At 41.6% G+C, this 17,106-nt stretch overlaps 1 protein-coding gene across 4 annotated transcripts in view; it reads right to left on the bottom strand.

The window, feature by feature from the left end:
* zbtb16a (zinc finger and BTB domain containing 16a) overlaps nucleotides 1-17,106 on the bottom strand; it is a 256,217-nt gene that overhangs the window by 225,804 nt on the left and 13,307 nt on the right. The gene's annotated exons all lie outside the window — the stretch shown is intronic.

The following is a 17,106-nucleotide window of genomic DNA, read 5'->3' as shown; positions in this document are numbered from 1 at the left end:
GGAGACAGCGGACCTCAATAGCCTAACACAAAGCTCAAGGATTTGCTAACTATTGTAGCACCCATAAAACAGACAAGTGTTGAAATTGAATGAAAGGCAAAAGTTGAGCAAAGCAACAGCTGTACAGGAAGTTTTCTTTTCCCCGGTGCCTTAATTCTCCCAACATTAAGCAACACTCCAGCACTCCAATGATTAATGGGTGTTTTTGCCAAGAGGTTTCTATTTAAAAAGACATTAACTATATCTAGTTTGCTATGATATTCCAAAAGCAATTTTGATCAATAGCAAAAGCACTCGGCAATGTTCTTGCAGGTGGAATGATTGGCTGGTGATCATAGAAGAAAAAAAGCAATTTGTTTTTAAACACTGGGTGAGCGGTGGTCATTCACATGAAGAAAGGTAACAAATCCTTTGTTAATTTTGAGCTACATTTAAGTCTCTGCTGCACTGCAGCCCAATGTTCACAAAACCCCATTCATTCATCCCTGCACTCACAAGAGGTCAGGATCAAGAGAGATATGGGAGGGTTGGAGGGGGATATTGGGTTGGGGACAGGGATTGCAGAGGAATTTTAAAAAGTGCCACTGGCTGCTGGCCCAGCAATAGCTATCGGCGAACACAGTGGCGTCACAGTGTGATACACATTTTAAAAAATCAACTACGAACTCACTGAATAACAGAGGACTGAATGGCTTACCCCTGTCCCTACATCATACAAGGAGAGCTTCAAGCAAGCTCAAAATGAGTTGTATAACGTGTCTGAAAGGGTGACTGAGTACAATGATCCACTCAGCACAATCATGTTGTGTGGTTGTGGATGCAGGTACAATTGCAAATGTCTGAAAGACATTTGGATGGATAGATGAATAGGAAAGGTTTGTAGGGATATGGACCAGGAGGAAGCAGGTGGGACTAGTTTAGTTTGGGACTATGTTCGGCATGGACTGAAGGGTCTGTTTCTGTACTGTTTGACTATGACTTGGTGGGAGGAGCAATGTAGATTCATGGGAGGAATGGAACCTAGCTGGACCTACTCAAAATTCTTTGCAATAACGTAGAGTCTATTCTGATAACCTATAAATAGTTGCAGAGTTCCATTAAACAATATCTTGTCTACTCTACAAGACTCTCATCAGATCTGAAGGCAGCTACTCTCACACAATAAACCATATTAGTCCCTAGAGGAACTACACATGAAAGAAATTGATGGCAGTTCACACAGACATACCAATCATTCCCAACCAAACCAGTCACACTCTGCCATCCTGCCATCCACCAGGTGATTAGCCTGGGATTGCACTGCAAAATAACAATGAAGCCAGAAATCTATCTTCAGTATTTATTCAAACGACCTTAATACAGCAGCATCCATGAGACAGAGAGTGAGATGTTGTTGCAGCCAAAGTTCAGTATCTGACTGGGGTCCACCACTTCATAAATATGCCAAGTACGTCATAACAACAAATCTTTTCCTAAATGCAGAAATGGGTAACTTTCTTTAAAAAGAGAGACTTGGAAAATTGTACTAGTTCAAATCAGTCCTTAGAAGCCTTCAAACAAAAAAAATTCTCTGCCCTCTGCAAGATAACCTCGCAATACTAGAACAATTCTACAATCTTCCACACCCCCTGCTCCCCAGGAAGGAAAATGGAGTTGAGTGTGGAGTAGTTGAGAGCCAGGCTACATCCTGCTATTAGTGTGTGACCATTTTCATGATTATTTTGCAGGTAAATCCATTCTTGACATCGATCAGTTTTGTACACCACAGCTTTGGAATCAGATACATTCAACAACATTTCAAAATAGTTTGTAAAATCTCTTATTCCTGTATCTTAAGTTATCTAGATCTGTCCTCTGGAACTCCATCCTTTCACACTTGTGTGTGTGTGTGTGTGTGTGTGTGTGTGTGTGTCTCTCTCTCGTCTCTGTTAACAGTGGCCCTTAAATCTCATTTGTCAAAGCAAAGCACCTATTCTAATATCCCATGAGGTTTAGTGAAATACTGCAATACAATAATCAATCCAAGGACATTTTACGATCAAAAATGTGTTATCTGCATTAATTGGAGATAATGTTCAGCTCAGGTTTTTTTCCCCCCGATATATTGGGGGATAGTTGTTTGCCTTTTAGCACGATTAGCCACTATTGGACTTCACATCCGGTGGCTCAGGGCCAATGTAGTTTATGGGTCTGATATTAATGCTGACATTTTATGGTCCTTTATTCACAGACCAGGATGAAAACAATCTGACTGATCTTCTGAAACTGAGCCAGGTATAAAAGTCTGTTTGAAATGCTGAGGAAGAGTCACTGGACCCGAAACGTTACCTGATTTTTCTCTTCACAGATGCTGCCAGACGTGCTGAGCTTTTCCAGCAACTTCTGTTTTTGTTCCAGCTTTTGACACACTTCAATCAGGTTAGCCCACAAAACCACTTGGTTTCTCAAAATCATACAAGCTGCCACAACCTACATCTTCCTGGGCTGCATCTATAAACAGCACAAGTCAGCCTTGAAGAACAGTATATATGTGAAACACACCATTTATTTTCCCTAATGGCTGCTGTCTGGGAACTATGCTTGGAAGGCAGATTACTTATGCCAATATCCAGTCTAGATTCCCACACCTAATCTCTAGCCACTCTGGTCACTTTTACCAGTCAGCTGGTTTTAATAGTTATACTAGTAAGTTATCAAACATCTTGTCCCAGGCTGTTGCAAAATGGTTTGATGTCTCAACCCTTATGGCATCAGCACTTTACACAGTGGTGTTACCTTATGTGTAAATAACACTGAACCAGTAAGAGTTCCATATCAATCGAACTTTTGAAACATGAGAGAAACAACTTAGGAATATAGCATTTTATATACTGACCTTTCACCTCAACTGGGTTCCAAGACACCTCAAATGCTAGGCTGGAAATCTCATCTTCGCATGAACAGTTAAAAAGGGCAGAGTCTGGAATGGTGACACAGAACTTTAAAGCAGAGGCAATGACCGATCAACAGAGCGCTGCCTCTCATAGTCCTATCCATTCAGACCATTCCCTTGCTCTATCATTTTTTAAAAAGTTCCAACATTATGAATTCTCATTTTGTCACTATTTCTGGTGGAGTATTTTGCACGTTAAAAGACCATAGAAATTTTTTTTACATCTTCACCCTTTGTTCTTGTAATTATCTAAGTTTCTATTTTGCTGAACAATCATGACAGATTAAACCCATTTAACTGCTCATGACTTAGGGTGATTCAGTTAGGCCTCTAGTGGAACAGAGTTCCAGTCTCTTTAGCCTATCCTCATAAAGCATATGAACCTAGGTACCTATCTAATGAAGCTCTTCCACACACTCCACTGGTATAGTTGTCCTTAAATACACACCCAAAAAACTGGGCAATGTTTCTAATTTCAGCATTGCTGATAAAGACAGACCTAATATCAAAGCTGTGTCATACACTCGTCAGGACAGAACTGCAAGAACATCAAATCTCAAATGAGAGCTGTTGCAGCACAGTGGTAGCTTCCCTATTTTACATTAGAAGAGCTGCATTCAAGTCCCACCTGCCCAATGTGTGCCAGGTTGCTCAAAAAGAGCTAACAAATCTCAAAATTACAATTTAAAATACATGAGTAGAGGGTACCAAATGATTGGTAAGTGGACTGTGACTACTGAAGGTACTGCCATGGGAAATGCACCCAGAATTAGCCACCATCTATCAAAACAGAGATAGCAAGAACTGCACATGCTGGAGTCAGGAGATAACACAGCATGGAACTGGAGGAACACAGCAGGTCAGGGCAGCATCAGAGGAGCAGGTAAGTTGACGTTTCAGGTCAGAGGAGTAGGAAAGATGGGAGAAGTTCTGAAGAAGGGTCCCGACCAGAAATGTTGACTTACCTGCTCCTCTGATGCTGCCCTGGCCTGCTGTGTTCCTCCAGCTCCACACCGCGTGATACTTGTCAAAATAGCCCTGATTGTGCTAAAAGATACTTTAATAGTCAAGTCTGATTTGAATCTTAACTTGTAGTGTGGCTCATTTAAATGTGTGGCCACAAGCAAATGCAGAGCTCTAGCCTTCACCCAGAGGAAGCACACGTCCACACAGTGCATCTTTTTCAACTAGGTAAAATTCTGCAGCGGATTCCCATTGGCAATGCCCTTACTAATCATAGCTGACTTGTTTGAATTTAAAGTAAAGGTTTTCAGTGCATTTATTTGCCAAGGTAATTCCTCTACCAATTACAGTCTACTTGCCAGTCAAAACCTTCTCACAAACTGCTGTCCCTCTAAAGAACTGGTATTCTTGCAATTCGACCCTTGATACTTTCAGAAAAGTTTTGACAGAAATAATCTTTGTTCAGCAGTACCCTAGTCCTGTACAGCCAAGTGACTATTCAAACTAAACATCAGTCCAAAACTAGAACAAATGAAGGGTCTAGGCCCGAAACGTCAGCTTTTGTGCTCCTGAGATGCTGCTTGGCCTGCTGTGTTCATCCAGCCTCACATTTTATTATCTGAGGTTTAACACTGTTTACTTTCACTTGGTGCTTCCGCTGGTAAGATCCCATAATTGTATCAGACATGTTATGACACACATCCAAGTGAGTGTAACTTCAGCCCAGGCCTTCTGACCCCTAAGTATGTACACTACCACTGTGCCACAAGAACATCCCCCAGAGATGTATAAACTTACTTCAATCCCAAGCTGACATGAACTCCACAACGCCAGTTAACCTCAATTTGTTAACATGGCCTAAGTTGACAGACCCATTCAGATAAAGCCACACCCAGAAAGGGAGGCTCAGTGTAAAATGAAGTTTCACAGGTTATCGTGTCACTAGCTAGGCCAGCATTTATTGCCCATCCCTAATTGCCAGAGATGGTTTTAGTGAGCCAACGTCTTGAACCACTGCAGTCCCATGCTCATTTCCTGCGTTGGATTTTCCCAGTTTTGGGAAGAGGCACTGTTGCTGTTCCCATAGGGATGGAAGCAGGCCACCTAACCAATTGAATCTGTCCTGCCACTCAGTTAAAATCGTGGCCAAGCTGTGAACAACACTTATTATTGCTTTGTTGCTGAAAGCTTTACATACTTGCACCTCACAAAAGATCAATTTAAGTTTTTAATTTTGTTTTAAACTGACTCCAATGCGCAGCTTTGAGAAGGTTCTGGATTTCCACAAGACTCCAAAGTTACATTTATGTGCAGTTGAAACACAAAATGGTAAAGTCCCTGGAATGAATCATTCTCACCTGATTTGGATTTATCTTCTAAATACTATGCCTACAGTTAAGAGAGAGATAAGCAAAATAATCGAGTTTGCATATAGCGAAACTCAAAATGATCGCTTGCCAATTAATAAGAAAACCACATTGGAACCATGCAGCTGTGGTAGAAAGCAATGCCTATTATTTAGCTCCCAACTTTTAAAGTTTGATCTCTCTGCAGGAGGGAGTCATTATATTTGCAGTTCACCTTTCAACAATGGAGCACATGCCTTTATCAGAGCAGCTCCTCTCCATATATTGTATAACAGACCACAAGGTTATCAGTTAGATTGATAATACGTCTGTGGAGAACCTGTTGTTCAAACATATGCACAGACAAAAAGTGGGGCACATATACAAATCAAATAAAGTACCAGTTATAAGCTATTCCTGTCCGGCTCTCTTCAGCATACTCAATCCTGCAGGATATCACCACAGTCTCCAGGAGTTAAAGATTAATTTCCAAGGTGTTTCTTGTGAACAGCACTGGGGTGCTTTAAAAATTGTAATTCATGCCCTCTGTGCCTCTATGTGCATAACCCTAACTTATTTGAACCAAAAGATGTCTTACAACACTATTGGAGGAGATGATGAGAAATTGCTGGGAAAGGCAGGTTTGAGTTTGACTAGGACATTTTGTTTTCTACTGTAGGAGATCAAGGGGTGACCTTAGAGATTTATAAAATCATGAGCGATTTAGATAAGGGAAATAGCTGGTATCTTTTCCCTGGGGTGGGGTATTTCAAGACTAGGGGGCATATTTTTTAAGTGTACAGGAAAACATGCTAAAAAAAGTCACGAGGAACAATTTTTTTTAAGAAACACACAGTGGTTAGTGTGTAGAATGAACTTCCAGAGGATGTGGTAAATGAGAGTACAGTTACAATGTTTAAAAGCCATTTAGATAAGCACAGAAATGGGAAATGTTTGGAGGGATATGGGCCAAGTGCAGGCAGGTGGGGCTAGTTAAGTTTAGGTGTTATGCTCAGCATGGACTGGTTGGACTGAAGAGTCTGTTTCTGTGTTGTATGACTCCATAAAATCAAAATTTCTGCACATTAGATAACAGAGTCTAGTTGTTTCCTAAATTAGACAGGGGAAAGTGGGGAGATAACCCAGGAAAGAGTTACAAAGCATGTGACCAATAATGAGAAGATTGGGATGTGCCGAGTTAATGTTCAGACTTGTCACAAGACACAGACCTTAAACAAACCTCACCATTTGGAACTGTGAAAATAAAAGTATTTAATGGAGAATGTGGTCACAGACAGCTGGCTAGGATTGAGTGACCTGCCTGGTCGGAAACTGAACGAAACAAGGACAGAGGTTTTGTGGGGCATGCGGCAGCACGGTGGTTCAGTTCTTAGCACTGCTGCCTCACAGTGCCAGGGACCCGGGTTCGATTCCAGCCTCGGGTGACTATCGGTGTGGAGTTTACACATTCTCCCCGTGTCTGCATGGGTTTCGTCCGGTTGCTCCGGGTTCCTTCCACAGTCCAAAGATGTGCAGGCTAGGTGGATTGGCCTTGCTAAATTGCCCGTAGTGTTCAGGGATGTGTAGATTAGGTAGGTTTTAGGGAGACGGGCCAGGGTGGGATGCTCCTAGGGTCGGTGTGGACTTGTTGGGCCAAAGGGCCTGTTTCCACACTAGGGATTCTGCGAGTTTCAGGAAAGTTGAACAAATACTTGGAGAAAAGCATTGTAGGGAAGTGAACCTGGGAGACTCTGAAAAGTCAGTCCAGAATGGATTGATTAGCCTCCTTGTGAGATTATTCTGTTCCAGCTTATCTCAAATAGTTGCGTGTCAGAGCCTAACCAATGAAAATGATACTGGGCTATTAGATCACGGTCGGTATAACAGTTTGCATCCAGCCATATTGATAACTGGTACAGACTCATCATGTTCACCACCCAATATCCTCTCAACCTGATAATGTGTCAATACCCCCCCGACCGTGCAGGCCTGATCACAATTAGTCAACTCAACAGGGACAAAACTTGGAGTGTTACTGTCAGTTTATCTTAGGATAACAGAATAGTCACATCGATCATTCAAAGCAGAGGAGCCTGTTTTTGTTTGTGCTCTTGAATCATTTTAGTTGGCTGATGTTTCTGTGTTGATGGCTGTTCAACATGTTTAAACAGGTTGGGTTGAGTTAAACTAGGCTACTGCAATCAAAAAATAAGTTTGAAACATGGAGAACATTCAGACATAATTGAGAGGGGGGGCCTGGGGGCAGGGAGAAGGGAAGAGTGTGAAGGCGGTGGGGGTGGGTTGGGGGAGGGGAAAGAGTGTGAGGGAGTTGTGGGGAACTGAAGACAAAAAGTGGTTGGTCTCCAAATTATAGAAGGTTGAGCTCATAGACTGAAGGCAACACCTTCTGGTCATTGAGAACAAACTGCTCCTTCTCAAGAGTGACAACACACACTGCAAGCTGGGCTACAAGTGAACAACTCCAAAATGAGCCAAAATAAACAAAGTGGGAATGTTTCTACTCTGAAAATGAGAGGTTAAGGTAACTGTAAAAAGGTCTGAGCAAAGGGAATTGTCTTTATGCCTTCATTTCCTCATGATCTTCATAGATGTTTTGCATGTTTTTAGGTACACATCATTCATAAGGAGAGGAAGCTTTTTTTTCTCTTCCCAGATTACTGGGTAATGCATCACACAGTAGATTCCAAACCATTGTCAATTCTTCTCTTACATCATAGCATAATCTTTGCACTTTGAAATTTCCCTCCTTGTTTCATCTCAGCTTCAGTTTAGATGACATCCCAACTCCTCTAACTTTTCAGTTCCCCCTCAGTGGGAAAAGGCAAGACTCAGTGCATTTTTTTTAAAACTTCTCTTCCAAACGTGTTTAAACTTTGTGTTGGTCAGTACTTTTCCTCTAAATCCAGAGGAACAGAGGTGGGCCAATTCAGCCCTTCAAGCCGTCTTATCCATTCAGTTAATTAGATTCTGACTGTTCTCAATCATATTCATTTATCCACCTGAAATCGTTATCTCCCAACGTCATAACCAGGCAAAAATCTAGTAGCTTCATCAGAGGCTCTGATGAAGGGTCTAGGCCCGAAACGTCAGCTTTTGTGCTCCTGAGATGCTGCTTGGCCTGCTGTGTTCATCCAGCTTCACACTTTGTTATCTTGGAATTCTCCAGCATCTGCAGTTCCCATTATCTCCAAAAATCTAGTAGCCTCCATTTTGAAGGGGTTCAATTAAATGCCCTCCAAAGTCTGAACCAGACCACTTTAAGATTATATCCCTTTTCTCCACTCGGTTCTTATGCATGGGAGAGTTTCTCTCTTTTTACCAAATCCTATTACAGCCTCCATCAAATCATATTTCTACCTTCATACTCAACTGAAAACTCTCCAGTACAAACCTTGCTGGTGCCTGGTTAATTTACATTAAATTGGTCTCCTCTGCTGCCTCAGTGTTGTCTACTGCAGGACACAGAGATAATGAGGCATTTTATAAAGAAAACTCTTGCATTTCCCCTGCATCCCCTACTCTGCACCTCCCAAGCAATCATGTTCCATTCAGTTTGAAAAGTATATACTAGGGGAGGCAAAAATCCAAGACAATTCCCATGCAAACTCCTTTGCAGACAAGGCCTCTTGAAATAACCTAACCAGCAGCAAACATCTACCCTTTAAGAGGGTCATAAGTGCAACCCTTCACTCAATAACTTGCACCTGGGAGCTCCAACCTGCACTTGCATAACCACAAGTCCAGCAGTTCTTCAAACAAAAAAGGGCACTATCACTCCGCTTGCCTTGAGGAGCTCTTACTGGGATTACAAGCTGCTGGATAATTGCTGGCTTTCAGATCTTAGAAATGGTGCACACATCCATGAGGGGATAGAAAGCCCAAGTGCGTGTGTGGAAGAGAGAGAGAGGAATGTAAATATTGGGCCCATGCCAGAGAAACTAAAATTCAGCCACAGAAGCTACAAAAGCAGTGCTCTGACATACAAACGCTACAAGGGGCAATGATCTCACAGCCGTTCAAGGTGGGTGTTGTAACTTAGGCAAAGAACTCTATGGGGCTTAGCATAATAGGAAGTGAGAAAACATTGCTAGGATCTTTGAAATGACAAGCCATGCAGACTGTGCACTTTTAACCCATTAGTTCCCAAAAATATCACATTTAATGTTTCACAACATTTATCCCCCAATCTTTGCAATGTTCAATTACGTAGTGGTTTTAAAAAGAATAAAAATCTCTTCTGCTATCTCAAATTGTTCAAGTATATAATTCTGTAAATGATTGGCGGTCAGATTGAATTAATGCTTTGTATATCCCATTTCACCTTGTTTCCTTTTCCCTTTATTCATTAACGGGATGGGGACATCGCCCATCCCTAACTGCCCAGAGGGCAGTTCATAATCAACCACATTTTTGTGGGTCTGGAGTCACATGTAGGCTCGACCAGGTAAGGATGGCAGTTTCCTTCCCTAAAGGACATTAATGAACCAGGTGCGATTTTCCAGACAACGGACTCATGGTCATCATTAGATTCTTAATTCCACCATCTGCTGTGGCCGGATTCGAACCGGGGTCCCCAGAATGTTATCTGGGTCCGTGGATTAACAGTCCAGCAATGATACCACTGGGTATTATTGCCTCCCCATCAATATTAAGTATGCACTCACAGTCAAGTTACTCATTGCACAGGAATATAAAGGAATAAATGACAGAAAAAGAATTTTTTTTTAATCCAGAACTCCACTGGCAGATAAGACATCATATTCATCTTCTGATGTGAGGAAAAGCGGAAGAGACCAAAAAGACAAGTGAAGCTCTGTTCCCACATGCTGTGGTGGCTGTATTAACAATTTGCATTTATATAGCACCTTTAAAAGTAACAAAAATGTCCAAAGGTACTTTGTGCGCATCTTGTCACAATAATCCACATAAGATGTTAGGACCTTGGTCAAAAGAAAAGTATCTTCAGGAAGGAAGAGACATTTGGGAATTTCAGGAAGAAATCCCACTGCTTCTGTTGGGCCACCAGTGGCCGGCCAAGAGATAAATCGGCTGTGCGCATTGCGCCAGAGAGGTAGGGCGCAGGGGTGGGGATGACTGGGGTCTTGCCAGAGGGATTTGTAAATAAAGAGGAATGATCTCCTGTTCCTCTGCCCTCTCCAAAGATATGCAGGCTGAGTGAATTAGCCATGGGAATGTAGGGTTACGAGGATAGGGTCGTGGAGTGGGTCTGTGTGAGCTGCTCTTTGGAGGGCGAGTGTGAACTCACTGGGCCACATGGCCTGCTTCCACACTTTAGGGATTCTATGAACACAGATGGAGCATTGTGGGCAACGGCATGGAAATACAGAGGGTTAAGAAAATAAAAGACAGCATTGAAAACCTTACAGTGCACACACACTATTAATGACATCTTTAAAGATTTCCTGTTGAAATTTCTGGTCTGATGAGCTTGCGGAGGACAGTAAACTTGTAGCTACAGCAATGCTTTTCAACGTTGTTGCATCTGTAAAGTCGTGAAAAAGGTGATTGACAAGCATCTTTAAAAGAAACAGCAATTCAAGAGTTGAAGGCAAACAAAAGTTAGGACAAAACTGTTGAATTTTGACGCGAGCTCTTTTAGTATCTGTCTTCCAGCATATCACAAAGTTATTTGAAATTTAGTCAAGTTATTAACTCAGTCTGAATTAATTTGTGCTCAAGCAACTAACCTAGAAAACGCTTTTCAAAAGAATGACAGAGTCCAGGACTGCCCAGAATGAATAGAATAACCAAATTTACACAGGAAGCTAGCACTTACCAGACCCTTCATTCTAACACACATAACCCTGTGTTGTATCTGGAAGCAATTACATAGAGTTGAACATGATATACCTTCAAGCTGCCATCCAATAAAATTAAGTCCGAAAAAATATTTTAAACATTTGTAAAAGGAGATGGTGTGGCCTGTACAGACTGCCTGGTTAAGTGTACTAATTTGCCACTCAAAACAATTCGACAACACAAGATTCTATCTGCATAACTGCCAAAATTTTAACAGAAACTTCGCCAGGTCAATTGTGGAAGTAATGAATAGGAGTCTGTTTTCCCTGTTATACAGTTCAATTGATACATCCAGCATTATATAAAAGTTGCAATTTAAAGACAAATCAAACGCACTAAGAAGTTAATGATTTTCTCACTTTTGTTCTTTTATATATTTTGGTTATTTTAATCTTTAAAGGTTACTTTCTCCCGAACAAAATAATTCATTAGACTGGCTTCTTGGAATGCCCAACTTCATTCAAATATATTTAAAACACAAATTACAATATTTCATTTTAAAATTAGAGCTATTTTCAACAAACTAATCATGCAAATAATGGATGGGCGCGCTGATTAACAAAATTTACATTTGAGGTTTAGTAATTAATTCATTAAATCTTACTTGTACATCTAGCTTCCTTTCAAACTGCACTGGAGTGACACTGAACCAAATAAACATAAGTATTTCAGCTAAAAATGTTTCAAATAAACAAGTTTATGAGGTTTCAGTACCTAACTACAAGCACACATCAGTTACACACACTGAAATCCCTTTCAAGGAATACTGAAAGAGAGACAAATTAGGGAAATGCGAATCAACAGCATAGAGCATTAAATTATACCATAACCCAGACTGCAAGAACAGAGAGGCAAAGCTGCCTGAAAGCTTTTTGCTTCCTGAAGTAATCTAATGCAAGACAGAAAACAGCTTTTAAATTTAACCTGCTCAAGACCTGACGAGAACGTCTGTAGCTCAGTTTTTCTATCAACTTTGCTGGTAACGCATTATTAGATTTTCACCGAACAGATCAACTTAAAAATGATCTGCTTCTCACTCATCAGTTTAGCTTATTTCAGAAAATGCCAGGTCGATTTTGTGATTCCCAAAATTCTGCAGATTGTGACAAAATGTAAAAAAGCCCTGCATTCGCAATTTTAAAAATCTATCCAAACTCAGCTCATCGTCCCCAAAACTAAGTTACCAGAATCGTCCTCGTTGGAATTCACAACATCAATCTGAACAAGTAAATGTGGAGTATAATTCATCAGCATTCTTCATGAAAAATAGTGTCATGGTTGTTTCATTATAAAATCACAATGATGCAGCATAGAAACAGGCCACAACTGGTCTACGCTGAGGTTTATGCACAATGCAAGCCTCCCCGCAATTCATTTCACCTCATGTCCTTTTACTTCTTCGTCCATCATTTTTATCTAGCTTCCCTAAAATGAATAATATCACATCAATGTGAAAATGAATTCCAAATGCTCAATATATTCCAGACCCTACATTTCACATTTCTAATATTTACTTCTTTCCTATGAGAATGGAAGGGAGGCAATCTGCACACAGTCGAGCCAATCCGTTCAACAGAAAACACAGGCAAAAATGTTTAAATTGAACTTTTCCAGTGACTCAGTGGACAGTGTTGTGGATCTCAACAGATCAAGGATAACGTCAGCAAGAACCATGGTTTTTGAGGAGATAAATCATTGTGTCTGGCGACTAGTTATGAAATAACACCTTTTGGTTAGAAGCACAAAAGCAAATTTTGAATGAATTGATCTCCTCTACCAAATATTCCAGTCTTAATGTACATCTGAAGTGACACTGGCAAGTCAGTATGGATCAGCATCCTGGTTGTGTTAATGCAAGGTGAAGTTGGTGATGCACTATAAAGGGGGTTGGGGGTGAGGGGAATTATGGAGGGAAGAGAACTTTTGGGAAAATAAAATTAGTGGGAAATCCGCACACATTCTGCACTAGTTCAATTTTAAAGCTATTTGAAAATCTAATTGGCTATATTACCATAAGTCTTAAATTATACATCACGTTTAAAAACACAAACATCTCATGCTTCTTGTACGAGGTATAAATCAGAGGTCACAAGCTGATTTCTTTCCAAAGGAATGTCAATCTATAGACTTTTTGTTAACCTTGGGACTCAAGACGAGAACCAGAGTAACAGAAATCCCCAGTGTGTTGACAGAGGTCTTCCCAATGAGCAGGGGTTACACGAGCAGGTCAGGATTCTGTACCTAACTGCAGCACTCATTTCCTGAGCAGCTCAGGATCTTCCAGCAATAAAGCTAATGGGACTTCCTAGCATGGCATGCTCGGACTGACAAAGCTGTCTGTCACCGACCAGGCAGAAGTAGAATGCTGGTTTCGATTAGGAGCCTCCATTACCAGGTGCCACTAATAAGCCGAACAATGAAAACAGAGGGAAGGGAATGGTAACGGGAAGGGAGAAGAGATTAAATTGCAGGGGGGCGGTTTGCTGGGAGATGATTAAAAGGGGTTCCTCGAAGGAATCTCGCTCAAAACCCGGAAATCAACTGCAGAGCGGAGCGGACAGTGTTCCCAGAAAGCTGCATCTTCAGGCAAGTACCGATGCATTTTAATTTGCAGCTTTACAACAGTGTGTATCCTAGCCAGTCATTAAACAGCCGCAGAATCCTGCAGCACAGGAGATGGGCACTCCTCTTCTACTCGCATTTGAAAGATCCATTCAAATAAATCCCACATCCCTGTCTCTTCCCCAATAGCTTAAAATGGTTCTTGCTTCAAACATGTATTCACTTGTCCCGTTACCAATATTTTATCTAGCCCTAGGGTTCCTCCGGGGGGTGCAGCCCTGATTATAAGCATGGAGACTTGAATTAAAAAGTGGGCATACTGTGTTCTTCACGCAGTAAATTCTGAGTTCTCTTTTCAGTTCACATGCCAATTGCTCTTAAAACGGTGATTTTCCTCTTCTAAAATTGCTACATTTTCCACTGATGCATTAGTTCTAGGTTTCACATTAGTGTGAAACTCATGGTATAACTCATATGCAAAGTCACTCAGCCAAGAGAAATGCTATCCTCAGAAGGTATGGACACTGGTAGAACTGCACCTCGTGACATTCACAGGAATAGTCTCTACCGTTAATGACAATCTGGCTGATCAGATCTCACCTAGTAACAAATCATCTTGGGAAGTACTGACAAGTAATACGGATATGGGAGGTGCTGTTGTTGGACTGAGGTGGACAAACTCAGAAGTTACAGGACAGCAGGTGAGAGTCCGACTGGTTTATTTGAAATCACAACATTTCAGATCACTGCTCCAAAAGCTTGTGATTTCAAATAAACCAGTTGGACCATAACCTGGCATTCTGTGACCTCTGAACTAGCATAACCAGACCTAGCAAATGCTATCTGCAATAGACACAGTCAAAGGATTCTAATTTAACCAGCACCGTTACCCTACCATGGTCCTGACTATTATGAATTGGAGTCACCATTTTGTTTTAAAACTCTGGTCCATTCTTTGGTAATTGGATTCCAACATGCAACATTGTTCATTCTGAACTGTGTTAATCAGGCTAACTTCCACTGTCACCCTGAGCAACAATATGATGAGCAAAGTAAAATGAAACCTTTGGTCAGGAACAAGAAGCAATCTGCACCTGCAACAAGGTCTTAACCACCAGGTATTAGAGTTCCAGTGACAGGCAAACCCAACCTCAAAGTGGACCTCTACAAATTAGCTTTGACCCTACTTGCTGACCAGCCCCCAGACAAGCTGTGTAAAGAAAAAGAGCTTCTTTGATCAGTTTGGGAAATAATGATGCCTCGATCTCGTCCCCTTTCTACACCCCCCCAACCCTCTCCAGCCTACCCCATCTACACCTTCCTTTCTCTCAAACCAACAGTGGAACCTGCTGCCCCTTGCTAATCAGTAGAGGAAGGTCTTGCGACCTCCGCAGATGCGTAAAGAAGAGCTACATCGTTTGGGGAAGGCTGGAAACCCGCATCCACCTCCTCCTCCTCCTCTTCCTCTTCTCTGGTGTATTGAAACGATTTGCCGGGGGAAGAGACAGCCCAGTGTTGTAAACTTGTTGCCTGTCCGTGCTGCACATTTCATACTACATTCCTAGCCAGGTGAAGAGGTGCGAAAACACCTCGACCTGACCTCCTGAGGATGTTTTGAAGAGTCAAATTAGACTAGAAGGTTAGCTCTTTCTCTCTCTGCACAGTTGCTGTCAAACAAACCTGATGAGCTTCTCCAGCACTGTTGTACTTCAGATTTTTAACATCCACAGCATGTTGCTTTTATTGAAGCTCAACTCTGTTGTGTTATACATAAACATCTTTTACCCCAGGTGCAAAGTCTCTGTGCCACTGCTCGGATATGAACATGGTCAAATCAGAGTGGGGCAGCACAGGAGGAGGGCATTCAAACTTTTTGGTCCGTGGTACTCAATATTAATGCTGTGTGCCACTTCATAGTCAACATTACATTGTCAGTTGTCAGCAGGAGCAGAATAAAAATCTTATTGCTTATTAAGTGTAATGGACTCCAGCTCAAAACTATTCACTACTCTCCTAACAGAGAAGTGTCAGACTAGTGCAGTACAGAGCACTGGCCAAGGTTAGGCTGGCTCAAAGCAAGAACTTTTGGTGCTGTTCAATATTAAATTGAAGCACATCCACCAGCGAAACAGACAATGCCTCTATTCAACAAGCTCCGAGTCTCCAACTGGGCAAACATGGTTGATAGTGGAAGGGGTGCATTGCAAAAAGTACAAGGACATCTTTGAAATGGGGTGAATGCCTTCCCCAAAACTCTCCTCCCTCCTTCAGTAATAGCCCTCTGGAACCATTAAATCGACAACCTGTTCCAGAAAAATCCAAATCCTGACCATTTAGTTCAGAGAAAACCGGACTAATTTGGTTTCTGTTTGAGTGACATTCCTGCTCACATCATGAATGTGCCCCAGTGTTTTGCAGCTATAGATCCGTACCCATCAACACTGCACCTCCATTCAGACAGTACCCATGTTTTACTGGGATAGACCTGTACCCATCTGTGCTGGACTCCAGATGGTATACTCCAACACAGCTGCAGTCCTGGTGGGAAAATTGCGCTATTATTGCCTCACAGAGGAAAATTACATCAATGTGTGATGAGGAGGCGGCCATTGCTTCCAGATAAAATGTACACAAGCCAAGGTCTGCAGAACTTTAAAGAGTGATGCAACATTCTACTGTCCACTTGTACAACCTGCATCCTTCAGCATACACACAATTTGTACTCGCTGAACCTTCCTTCAATAGTGGAATCAAACCAAAAACGAGATTTTCATACTGCACTCCTGGATCCCACGAGATATTATTCAGGACAGGTTGTAGAGGGACTTGGTTTCAGGATTGAGCAATGGCTGACAGTCTGCATTACTCTCACTCATCCCAAGGAACACCACTGGCAGAAACAGATCTCATGGATGACAACAACGGACGAGGAAGACCACACCAGTCCATCCATTTGGATGCCCATACAATTTCTATGCTATGCTACCTTGGTTGGACCCAACAGTTATTGAACCTAGGAACACTCCTTCTATTCAATCTTTAATAATTCCTATGGCACTCATGGAGTATTTATGTGGTTTCATTTTCCATCCTGTACCACTGTACTTTACATTCATCCATATTGAATTTAATCTTTTACAAACTCAAGCTGAACACTAATGACATCATAGGAATAGTAGACCGTTCAGCCCCTTAAGCCTTCAATGCCTGACCCATGTAAGTGCCTCCCATTAAAAAGAAAACACTGCTAGGCTTTAGTTACATTTTTAAAAGCAGTTTGTCTGTCTACACTGTTGCTGGTTGGAAACTGTTGTGGAGACAAATGAGGAGGTCAGATAAAAGAATTATTCTTGCACAGAAGCTGGTTAGAGCAGACAGTGGTGTGCTATAAAACATGCAGTAGAGTTCATAAATTATTTAAAAGGGAATTAGACAGCTGCTTGTAAAACAGGAAACTTAAAA

Source organism: Stegostoma tigrinum, chromosome 32 (genome assembly GCF_030684315.1).
Source record: "Stegostoma tigrinum isolate sSteTig4 chromosome 32, sSteTig4.hap1, whole genome shotgun sequence".
Taxonomy (NCBI): Eukaryota; Metazoa; Chordata; class Chondrichthyes; order Orectolobiformes; family Stegostomatidae; genus Stegostoma; species Stegostoma tigrinum.
Note: the sequence above shows the minus strand (reverse complement) of the source record. Positions and strands in the feature narration are given on the sequence as shown.